This window comes from Equus quagga, chromosome 12 (genome assembly GCF_021613505.1).
Source record: "Equus quagga isolate Etosha38 chromosome 12, UCLA_HA_Equagga_1.0, whole genome shotgun sequence".
Lineage (NCBI taxonomy): Eukaryota > Metazoa > Chordata > Mammalia > Perissodactyla > Equidae > Equus > Equus quagga.
The window spans coordinates 55,735,764-55,749,068 of NC_060278.1; positions in this window are offsets into that span (position 1 = coordinate 55,735,764).

Consider the following 13,305-nt stretch of genomic DNA (forward strand, 5'->3'; position numbering starts at 1 on the left):
AAAATCTGAGCTATCGAATGTTAATAACAGGACTTTTGCTTCTAGTCACAATGGGGCAATGGGCCAGATTTACCTCTCACCTGAGACAATTTAAAAGTGGAAAAAAAAATTTATGAATCAATGGTTCTTAAAACATGAAATATCAGACAGTGAAGGATAGTGGTCTCTGAGAAATGGGAAGGAAATGGGGTGAGCCCTGTGGTGGCCCCACTACTGCTCTGAGAGTTTCCAAATCCAGAATTTTCCTTTATATAATTGCTAATTATGCAGTACATTTAAATTGCACTCATTATTATTATACTATATCCCAGTATTGAACAACACCAGGTATTAAGCAGCTTGCTATGTGCTTGATATGCCTTTCTTGTCCTAACAGCACACTTGCAAACAACGTATTATTTTTCTCATATTAAAGAAGGGAAATCCCAGCTGATGGAAAGAGTTGACACTATTCAGGAAGTCAGGAAGAAGCAGAGGCATGGTTTACACTTCGGTCAGTTTGGGGGATGTGTTTAGTTTTTGAAATTGCATAGGAACATCACATTGTTTAGGAATCTAAATGATACAGTGTAAGCAGTTTGATTTTAATTATTTATAATTTTTTGTATTGTACACAGCTCTTTCTCTAATTCTTTTTTTCCCATATCTTTTCTCGTAAATTCCTGTATAGTGACTTGTCCTTAATCCTCTTAATCTCCTTTGAAGCAATCTATCTCATTTATCTTCTGCTTTACACTTTCTATTTCTTTCCAGACCCAGCTTTCCCATTCAATAAACGGGAAAATCTTCAATGAGGCATGATGAAGCAAAGTAATATTTATATATTGATAAGATATATACATGGTTAGTACTCACCTAAACTATCGATTTTCTTTTTTGCTAACTCCTGTGCAAAGAGTGGGAAGGATTAATAAGCTTCTGGGCTAGAAATTATCAATAAAAGAATATTTTAAGTAGACTAAAATTGTTCAGAAGAGAATAATAAGAGAAATAAAATTGCTTGAGATTGTTAAAGCAATAAAAAAGAGCTGAAAGATTTTTTAATTCAGAGAAAGAAAGAGCTGACACTCTTTTTTATACAGACATAAAATAAAACAATTAAAATATTTGTGGATGATTTAATTAAGCAGTAATGTTGAATATGTTAATGGTTTTCACTGAAAAAGTAGAATCTCACTGAGAGGAAAAATATCTTTAATAATTTTAAGGCATCTAGGTTAGAAATGTCCTCTATATTTTTAACTATTTTTTATTTGCACATTAATTCATTCAACAATTTTGGATGAGGCATTAAGAGAGGTTGGGGGATTAATATAGCAAAATGTGTCCTCTTTCCCAAAATTCTCATTCTCTAGTGAATGAGGCAGACAAGACCCAAGGTAATTATAAACAATGGAAAGGGGTATGATGGAGATTGTGGTTTACTGATGAATTACCTATCAATTATCCTAACGGTTTTTATAATTCACTGAAATTAGAGGAGATACTGAATTTAAGAGATGACTGATCATTAAATGTATAATAAGACACATGATTTTGTGCCCTTATTTACAACATAGATACCAACGTTTTTAGTTTTTTTTTTTTCTTAAAATTGCCATCCACTCTGCTTTGTAGTCAAAATTTCCTGAACTCTTTGCTAATTCACCTGTGATGGCTTCAGCTGGCCTCTCTTCTACAATCTTAACTAAGTTCTAGTCAAAATATAAGCTCACTCTCCCCTTACTCTTTATTGTTTTTCATGAGTAAATAAATTTCGTGTTTCAACCTACTACTGATCCATGACACGAGGAAAAACTGAAGAATGGACGATGTTTAGCCTGGCAGGAGAGAAGGAGTGGTTAGCAGATAGAAACGGTATCAAGCATATTCTCATGATTTTGAGAAACAGAGCTCAAAATATGTTGAAATATCATGATTATAGGATTTCATTAAGAGTTTGGCAAATATTGAAGGCCAGTCATTATACCACAGGCTTTTGAAAATATGTTATTTATTAAAGAGAGATATTATCCACATACCATAAATGCAAGATTACTGCATGAACTGTTTTTTAAAATTAATCAAAGTAAACAAGGCTAAACAGCTTAAAAATATTAGCAAGACAATCAGTGTTCTTTCTAGTTGAAGCAAAGGTGATTAAAAAGATTAATTTATAAAGATAAACATATATTCATTATTGAAGAAAGAGTATAAAATAAAGTTATATTTTTTTATAATACTAAAAGATGCTAATCTTATTATCTTCAAATGCAATGGTCTCTTTCAAAAGATAGTAATTAGTGTCTGTTTCAGTGCTTTAAAATAGGTTTACGCAAAATGTACCATGGGTCAGTTGATACTTAAAATATGTTCCAATTTGCTATATGCATTATTACCTAATTACCAACAATTCCTAGTTTCAGAAATACTCATTTATTAATAATAAACTGTAGTCTAAATACATAAGAGTAAAAAATACTGGATTTATTAATATAAGCTCATTGCTTATGTGAACAAACTTTTGGGGTCCCTCTCCTTGGTCTAACAGGCGAATCTAGCAAGCGAGCTGCATAGCTTTAAAGTCAGTACAGAAATCCGTGCTGTCCTATGACGCAGCCATGCAAGGCCATCTTAGGCCCCTGTTAGAAGGACCTTGCAACCCCACACCTCATGAATGAAGACGCCAGCTGGACAGATCCACAACAGGAAGGGATAACGAGTTCCTGGCTCTCACATTTCCCAGCTGCATATCTTCGAGACGGAGGGAAAAAGTGACAACCCTGGTCCTTGCCTCACTCCACACGTAGATTACACCAACATTACAAGCCTCGTTTGATACATAACCAAAAAGCTCTTGTTCACGTTATCCCTGAAGCACACGACTATTAGATGTGTGAGCCCTTTCCTGCACAGACACTGCTTTGTTAAAAAATATATAAACTGCGCTCAGATCTGTATACCTCGGAGCAGTTCCTTAGAATACGCTGTTGGACTGTTCCCAGGACTTGAGTTCCTCATTTTGATTCTCAAATAAACACCTCATTTAACCTTTACCCAGACCCTATATTTCAGTTGACACTTATGAGGACTTAAGGTTTTAATTGTTCGCTTTTTTAAAGAGAAAATGAAAAAGGATGACTCAAGTTTAATTTTTAAGCCTCAATCTTTCAGATCAATGCTGTTATATTTTATTCTTCTTACAAAACTTCTTCGTCTAGATAATTTTCATCACTCCTCATTGATACAATCAACAAATGCCTATCATCTTCCTCCTAAGTACCTTATCTTCTTCCAAGTTTCCTGTCTTAGGAATTTCTCAGTTTTCTCTGTAAACCAAGAACTCCACAAACCCAATACTCTTATGAATTAGACTGTGCAAAATACATTGACTCCACCTTTCTTTCACGTCTAATATCATTCGGAACTATATAGTCTATCAACCTGCTATTTACTTTCCATGTTCATTGTAATATCTTAATAACTATGTATATTAAAGCAACTGTTCTCTAATTAATTTTCTGCTTTAGCCCCTCCCCCAACAAATCTATTGTAATATGTTCATTACACTCTGTCATTTACGTGCTTAAATAATACCACTGTCTCTCTTTTATAAGGAAGACATAGGTCATACTACTTAACTCATCGATTAACACTCTCCAAAATCCAACCCACTCTTTTTAACCAATCTCTCACTATTCCCTGAAATAAAGCCTTCTTTCCAACTCTTTCAATTTATCCCCAAAAAATGACATCTCTGAATCTCAGTTTTCATGAATGTCTTGAACGTCTATCTTAAATGTCTATCCTTGGCCTTTTGTTTAACTAAATACAACGTTTGAGTTCTTATTTGAATATTATATTAAAAATCCCCAATTTTTATAATCTTAAACTATACTAATCTCCCTTTATCTGACCTCAGATTACATTTTTCATGCGTACCAAAGCTTTGGGTCCTTAATTACATATTACTTTGGGTTATTAAATGGTTAAGTTTTACCTACATATCAGATTGAACAAATGGACCTGTGTTCTATTTATTTTATTTTATTTATTTAACTTTTTTGAGGAAGCCCTGAGCTAACATCTGCTGTGAATCCTCCTCTTTTTGCTAAGGAAGATTGGCCCTGAAGTAATATCTGTATCCATCTTCCCCTATTTTATGTGGGGTGCCTGTCACAGTATGGCTTGATAATCGGTGTGTGAGTCCATGTCTGGGAGCCGAAGCTGCAAACCCCAGGTCGCCAAAGCCGAGTGCGCAAACTTAACTGCTATGCCACTTGGCTGGGCCAGTCTCCTGTTTATTTTATTTTTACGGTTAGAGAATATAATTTATTTGGTATCTAATCTAAAATAATAACTTGTTGAATGACTTTTGTAATGATACAAAGAAAATTCAGCCTATCCATATTTAACCCTGCATGTCATTACTCTTTCTTTTCTTTAAACCACTTTATTGAGATACAGTTGCCATACAAAAAGCTGGACATAGTTAATGTGCACAAATTGATGAATTCAGAGATAAGTATACATCCATGAAATCATCACCAAAATTTAAGCCATAAACATATCTGTCACCTCCAAAACTTTCTGCCCTTGGATCAAGGCAGCAGGTCTGCCCAGGACCCAGCCGACTGGCACACCCAGGATCTTCAGCTGGGCTGGCTGGTGAAGGGCTTACTCTTTTTTATCTTCTTATTTTCCCTCAAAAAGATTCACATGTAAGCAGATGTGAGATCATTTTAAAGGTAAATTTTATCCTGTAATCTAATTTGATAAATATTTATGTCATATTCAAAATGCTGTTAATCTGTTTTCTTGCATTTGCTTGTTTTTGTTGACATTACTTTCTAAGTCACGTAGACTTTTGAAATCATTTTTGTCTCTTCCACATGCTGTAAGCCTCGCTCACATTCAGCGACTTGCCAAGATTATAGTTTCTATCTTCAAAACATTCTTATTTTCATGAAGCCCAAGACATAAGTTCAACAGTTTGAACATCAGTGTCATGCATTAACTCTAAACTCTTCAAATGCCCCTAGTCACTGCTGTTTCGATATTTTATTTATATAAATATAAATATATGCCACCGCTCATTCCATTTCATATTTTATTCCATATGTCCATTAAATTTCTACCTATTATTTGGACTGTATTTGAAATTCTATTCCTATTGTGAGCCATTTCCGATGGTTCAATGAGATGGGAATAATCCAATATGTAATTTCACTTTTGTAATAAATTATAATACCACCCAGCATTCTCCCCTGTCCCTTCTATTCCTCCTGTATCATTTTATTGCCTAAATAATGTTGTTTAGCAAACAATCACAAAACCTCAGTGGCATGAATTAATAAGCATTTATTTCGCTCACCAATGTGTGATCTGATCTGGGCTTCGCATGGCTAACCTCTTGCTCACATATATACAGCAGGTCGTTCAGGTGGCTCTGCTGATCTGGCTGGGTTCACTCATATATCTTGTGATTGGCTTCAATTTTCCTGATGCTGGACGACCTAAAATGGAACAACTAAAGTGAATTGCCTCTCGTCCATATGTTTCATCCTCTAGCAGGCTAGTCTGTAGCCATTGTGCAAGTGGTGAAGAGTTTTTACATCATTCATGTAATTAATCTATCATATCATTGAACCTAAAAGGTCAAAAGCTTTACCGCTAAACCTTTTTAGTAGTCTGTTTCTGTATCCTGGGTGCAATTTAGATTCTCTGAAGGACACATTCTTTTCTGGTTCACATGCAGACAAGCAGGCTCCAACTGATGCGTTCTATTGTCTTGTCACTGGTGAGATTTAAGAAGTTGTTATAAACTTAGGAAAAGATAGATTGTTCTGTATCCATGGTAACATGTAGCCCCCATGTAGTTCACTCAAATAATAACAACTTGCCTCAATGAACACCCTCCAGTGTCAGTCCCTCACTTTCGAGTATCAGTCAATCAGAAACAGTCGCACCGGTGAACAGGTCTCCAAGTACCAACCAGTGAACAACAGCAGTATCCCCAGAGTAACCACACATCTATAGATGATGCCAACTCACACCTCTAAAAATCAACCAAATCCCGAACTCCACAAGTCCCCAAATTCCCATACAAGATCTGCCATCTGCTCTGCTTAGAGCCTCATAGCTCCCTGAGCAGCACAGCCCTGCCTGACTACAGTAAGCAATGCATTCAGCTTTGTCTTTCTATTTCAGCTATTGCGTGGGGGTCTTAACATGGGTGAGACGTAGCTGTGTAGTACCACTCTGCCTCCAGCTGTAGCAACATCAGTGTCTTGCTACATCTGGATAGCAGCTAACTGTATGGATCTGAAGATAGAAGTCTACTGTTGGCATCCTCTCTTTGTTCTTCAATTTTGTGGCATTCGTAGTCTCTGCATAAATTCTCTTTCAGCCCGAAACAACTAAAGCCTTTTGTTTTCCCCCTGCATTGAATTCCTAAGGACACACGGTGGAACAGTCTTTGGCTACCTTGTACATTTCACTATATTTTGCCTTTTATTATAATTAGCTGTTTATTTTGACCTATTATAATAATTTTTTTTTTATTATTTGTGTTTTATGTTCTGTAGATCCTAGGACAGTTCCTTGTCTGTCTCGGGTCTTAATAAACATTTGTTAAATTTAGACAATATACATGATCAGTGATTTAAAGATAGTAAATTCATTATTATAGTTCAGTTTTATATTCATTAAAATAAACTTTACATATTTTACCCAAAATTATTTCATGTGTGATTACCTTTACATTCAAGTAGAGAGTACTCTTTGCAAATTTATTACTCTTTCCCATTTCATCATAGGTAACGAAATTCTCTGCAGGGGTTCAGCGCTGTATATCTCCTGAAAACTAAGCGAACACATTATCTGGCTTCAGTTGTACTTTATCTTATCTCACTAAGAACCTTATCTAAAATGCCAGCATGAACATTAAAATGCTTTATCCTGAGCCAGAAATGCAACGGATGCTGACAAATTACCCTGATTTAAGTCGGTGAAATTTCTAAAGACAATCTACGGTGGTCATCGTCTCTCTCAGACTTCCACTGGAAAATTAGATAATGTTGGCTGCTCTAAGTCCTGTTTGATTGTCATTTCCGTATTTTTAAAAGTTATTATTCATATGGACTTGATTGACAGGTCAAATTCTGTCCTTAAAAAAATTTTTTTTGATTCGATAGCTGCTATTTCTCTTTGCTTCTTTTCCTTTTCTATTTTTCTAATCAATCTTACAATCAATTCTTCTCGCCAGTCTTCTCTTAAATTCTAATGCCATCTTTCTGAATGCCCTAGCTTCAGGCCCCACAAAAGTAAAATTCTATAATTTAAGACATTCATGAGCAGAATTAAGAAGCAGGAAAATTGCAGTTTCTCTTATCCAGCTAGAAAAATAATCGAGATTCTCAATGTAATTCTAGTCCACTTTATGCATATATGCCTTTCTACACAAGTTGCAATGTATAGCAATAATAAAAATATGAAGTTAAATAAATATGGAAACTGCACAACTCATTTCTAATTCTCATGAAGTATGAAAGAAAAACTTCACGATGATATTTGTCCTAATATAAATGTATTACTAGCATGTATTTTCTTGAATTGCAGTTCATTTTATTTGAGTTTCTAACTAGTGTTGTTACATGTGTACCTTGCAGAGATCTACCAGAACTAACTCAATTAAGCACAAGTTATAAAATAAAGGCATACATTTTGTATCTCTCAAAGAGCTTATAAACATGAACTTTTATTATTTGAGCTTAAATGAGATCTCTTATTCCCTTAACTAGGACCACAAACAGTAGTTTTCTTTCAATTTTGAAAACAAATTTTAAGATAGCAATGTTATCTCTCATAATAACTTACAGTTACAATAAAAATTCATAAATATTCATAAATTTATGAAGCATAGAATTGTAGCAGTTTGTCCAGTGTGAATTCCTGTTTTACATTCAAATAAAATGTGATACCTAAAAAGTATCTTCTCATTTCTTATTTATGATTTTGAGAAAATGATATCAATATTTGGAAGGTTATTGGTCATAAAATAGAAACAATTAGCCTCTTGCAGAGCTATTGGATACCGCACTGGGGCCAGGGAAAAGCAATTATAAAAGATGATTATCTTTGGCCAAGTCACTCCGAAGGAGAAATCAAGGGCAAAATGTGAGGCCAAGTCTATCTCGTTTTATAAAACAGGAGACAATATTGTCCCTTTTGTCCCAGAGGCAGCAAGAGGAGCAATGGTTAAGCTCAAGGCAGATGGAGAGATGGATTCAGGTAGTGAGAGCCTGAAAGGCTGGAACTAATAACGACATAGTTTCTCTGGTTCGAGAGACGATGCACTGTGAAGTTCCTCTTAGGCAAAGCTTGACTTGGTTTCCTGGGGTGCAAAGGCTGAACTACTCTATAGGCAGCTGATAAATCCAGTAAATAGGAAAATGTTTGACTCTTGAAATGATAAATACAAAATTAATTTAAGATATTCTGTATTTGTATCGAGAGAAGGATAAACGAACTTCAACAAGTGGTAATTATGAAAAATGTGTTTTCAGAGGATCAAATAAAGGTCAACAATGTAGCGACCCCAGTTCTACAGACTTCCATATTGCAGAGTGCGTCATTGCGCAAGTGAATCACAGCGATCATTTAATATGTGGTTAGACTGTCTCCATGGTATCAGCTTATTTTTATTATTTACTTTCTGTAAAGAAGGGCTTGTGGTTTATTTTTGTGATATCTTAAGAGCAGCTGATGAGTCTTCATTTTAATCAAAGTGTCTTTTATGACAATAGGTAAAAAGATTGAAGGCATCTGAGCGAACAAAGAATGGACAATGAAAGCCCCAGGCAAACAATTTACTACTGACAGAGGCACTTAGCCATTCAGTAAATGAAGCTGGATTAGAACTAGAGCATACATGCTATTTTTATCTAAGTCAGATATTAACGTTTTGAGTCAATATTTGAATCCAACATCACAGCACATTTTTATTTTTAAAAGCTGATGCTGTTAAGCCAGGTAATGTACAGTGCATGCTCTAGCCATTATGTTGTTGAACCCTTGCATCAGTTCTATGCAGATGTTACTAAAATGATGTCTACTTTTTTAGTGAAGACTGTGATGCACAGAGAAGGTAATTTGGGTACAGCAACGTGTTTGTTAAATGATGGGGTCAGAACCTGAAGCTATGCAGTCCAGTGTCTCTGTTCTTGTTGAATATCCTATTATTGCTCAAAATATCCACCAATCTCACGCCCTTTTGAATTTAAGAGTGGTCCTACAACTTGCCTTGGTTAAGGAATTTGAGTAAAAATGACACGGCCACCTCTAATTGAAAGCTTAACAGGCTAACCCATGAAAGTGGTGAAATTACAGATAAAGGTCATTCAGTCAGCCTGATCCCAACATGAAGACAGTGTGGAGGAGAATTAAAGCCAATCTGAGATAAACCCATAGGATAAAAACCTTTATGGTTATAAGCCACTAAGAATTTTTACTATTGATTACTGCAGCATGACCTAGCTTATGTCAACTGGTACAGATCAAAACCACTATATTATCTGGCTTTTCAATGCATAGTATGCATATACTTAGGGCCAATTCACATTCAAGATTTTATTAGTTGATACCTATATCAGATAAGGAGGATGCTTATTTCCTTTAATGGAGAAAACAATATCTACTGATCAAAATCAGAGAAAGTCAAATAAATGTGCTAAACCAAAAATGAGAATTTCATGTTTCAGGTAAAACAAAGAATGTTTAAACAATCCAAAGCAATAAGATCAGATTTTGCAGCTGAGTCTCAGGAACAAATGGCTTCTTCTTGTCTCTCATTGTATATCAACTTGGTTCTCTTTTATCTGGACATATATTACCCGTGTACATTATGGTTTTTATCTCCAGAGAGACACTGACTTGGTGTCGCTCTCAATTTTAGTTTGAAAAACTCCTTGGAAACACTTCTGCTGGGTTCAGGTGCACAACTCTGGACCATTCAACTGTGCTATTGAGCATGGGTCAGTCTAGGCAACCCATTTTAATGACAGTCTTCCTCCCGTCCAGCACACACACAGAACAATCCACTGTACCCAGAGAGAGGGGTCCACATAAAGACATTGCAGCCCTCACGGCAGTCATGCAAACAGTGGGGAAGTTCCAATTCCCAGGTGAGAAGATGGATTCTTAAGCATGTAGTCCACCATTTTGTGAATCCATCAAAGAAGAATTTTACGATGATTATCAGTATTTAGAAGTTTTCTCATTAGGGTAAAGAATGATGATTTATGAGCATCTTGTCCTTAATTGGAACGCTATGATTTCATGTTCCTGATAGGCAATTATGGCAGTTATGACTAGTCTTCTACTAAATTGTAATTCTCCACTTCTTTCTTACTGAAAAAAGCCACTGTATTTCTGGATTGTAATTTTTGTAGCCAGCAATGTCTTTCCAGATCCTACCTGCATCTAGAGATGATCTTATGATACAGTTCTGACCAAACTATGTAAGTCACTAGTAGGAACTTGGAAGAAAACTTAAATAGCATATATTTGGCACAGACTCTTTAGGCTTTTGGCAATCTCACTTTATTTTTTCCTAGAATGCAGATGCGAAAACTGGAGAAGCTGGGGGCCTCTTGATACTTTGAGAAAGAGGAATTAAGGTGGAATCTTAGACCATTAATGAGAAACTTTTACTGCAGACCAGTCCTGATCTCTCTATTCACCTACTCAGAGACTTTTAATTGCATAAGTCACTTAAATTCAAATATGTTTAGTTACCCTTAATTGGATCCTCTTTAACTGAAAACCAGATGTAAATTCTAGATGACACAGTTGATTCCAAGGAGCTTCTTTATAAATTATGATTGTAGCCATAGATTTGCCTTTACTTCTCAAACAGGCTTTATTTAAAAAAGAGTATGTCTTATGTAAATATTAATGCCACAATAAACTGAAAACATCATCTTTTTGATTATAGAAGAAAATCTAAAATGGAGTCCAGTTATTACATCTAGAGGTGATTACGTGTTTATTTTCTCTGCGTTCATATTTGCCAGATGACATTTATTTCTCCCTTAATGTCATTATAACCCCAATTTAGACTTTCAGTCTTTAGACTAAGTGTTACATTTAACAAACTCTAATACACACAACACAAAAAGAGAGAGGGATTACAGGATAATCAGAATAAACATTCCCATTTAAGAGAAAGGCATGCTTTTGACAAAGATGGTGCTGAAAGGAAAGAAGGAATCTCCTGGCCCTCTCAAAGCTGAAGCCAAAGCAAAGACTTTGAAGGCCAAGAAGGCGGTGCTGAAAGGCATTCACAGCCACACAAAAATAGAAGACCCACATGTCACCCACCTTCTCGCAGCTCAGGACACTGTAGCTCTGAAGGCATCCCAAACAGCCTTTGAAAAGCACTCCCAGTAGAAACAAGCTTGACCACCAAGCCATCATCAAGTTCCCCTGACCACTGAGTCCACCATGTAGAAGATAGGAGACAACAACACACTTGTCTTCATTGTGCATGTCAATGTCAACAAGCCCCAGATCCAGCAGACTTTGGAGAAGCTCTATGACATTGACATGACCAAGGTCAACACCCTAATAAAGCCTGATGGAGAGAAGAAGGCATGCGTTCCACCAGCGCCTGACCATCATCCTTTTGATGTTGTCAACAAAAATCCTTTTTTAACTTCCTGCTTATCTTTATCAACCTGGGAACTAAGATTCTGAATTATCGATTTGCCTTAACATGAAGTGAAACAACCAAATATTAGTCGATCAAAACTTTATCATCTGAGGATAAATTTTTTTCATGACACCAGGGATAAAATGTTCATAATGATACAAACTGCAATTATCAAGACTATAGTTTAAAGGCACAAAAACAGGTAGGCAAAATCAGGACCGGAGGATAATCATCGTAATTTGTATTATTTGTTCGCAATTTCTTATTTCCTCTTATTCTTTGTCATGCTTCTCTATAAGCATAATATACTTTCCCTGACCATTAAATTAAAACTCTTGGAGATTTGACATGCTTTCACTAATGAGGAGGGAAAAGATGTGACATTTGTTCCATCTGAGCAAAAGGCCTTAATGTACTTTTGTGGTTTATTGACCTTACTCCATCCTTTCACCATAAAAACAAGATGACCTAGGTTGTTATTACTCCCTCAAATTGAGTTTCAGAATGAGAAGACACGTAGAGCTGAGTCCAGTCAAGCCCAGAAAAAACAGGAGAGACTGCAAGAAGAGTGGTATTTGGCACATATCCTTTATGCAATGCTAGCAAGGAAAAAATTCCATTTGTAAGCCAGTGAACTATTGGTGATTTCTGGTACTATAGCAGAAAAAAAAATGGCTAACATAGCAATCTCCTTATTTCCTTGAATATTTAAAATAAATAGGGTACATAATGCTTCCTACTTTAAAAGATAAATAAAAAGAACATTATGAAATTAATCTTATAAGTGAGAATTTAGAGTAATGGGATATTTGAATACAGATAAATCATTACTAAAATTGAGGCAAAATTATTAAAGATTTCTATCTTGTTATTGGCTTATAATCCTCTTACATAATTTTGAGGAAATTATGATAGTGTTATCTAGCTATCTATTTCATTTTTATTGCAGCTAATGATATCGCATATTTAGATAGTCTCATTGGGGATTTGTATAATAAATCTACTAAAGCTATGATAATTATCAGTCCCTTGCTATTAGTAATAGTAGCTTATACTCAAGGTGTTTTTTAGGTAGTGGAACAGAACAAAGAGTAAATTAGAAATAAGCAGAAAAAAAATGACATCTAAAGTGAAGCGGCTAGTCTAGAACATTTCAAGCTAAACATTACTCAGGCAGCGTCAGCGCAACTTTTTTGCTGTAGATCTTTGTTTATAATATCGAGCAGTGTGTGACAGGCACAGATAATCGCATTATTGAAGGGCAGAAGAAAAGCTGCCCAGTATACAGGAACACATTCTCAGACAAAATTCAGGGCATATAATTTCTGGTCATGGTTCTGTCACTGCCAGGTTCATCTGTTTGATTACGAACAAGTCTCTTCCTCTCCTCAAATTTTCTTTGGAAAACTTACAAATCAACAGAAATAGTAAAAGGTAAAAAATCACTAAAAAAAGTCACATATATTGTTCAACTTGATTCAACACATTTTAATTAGACATTAGTTGATTTGCACAATTAAAATTCCCCACAAAATTTGAATCACTGAGAAAAATGGTTACTACATATGGTATAACGTATAGAAAGAGTATATATTTTTGGCATTTGTATAATT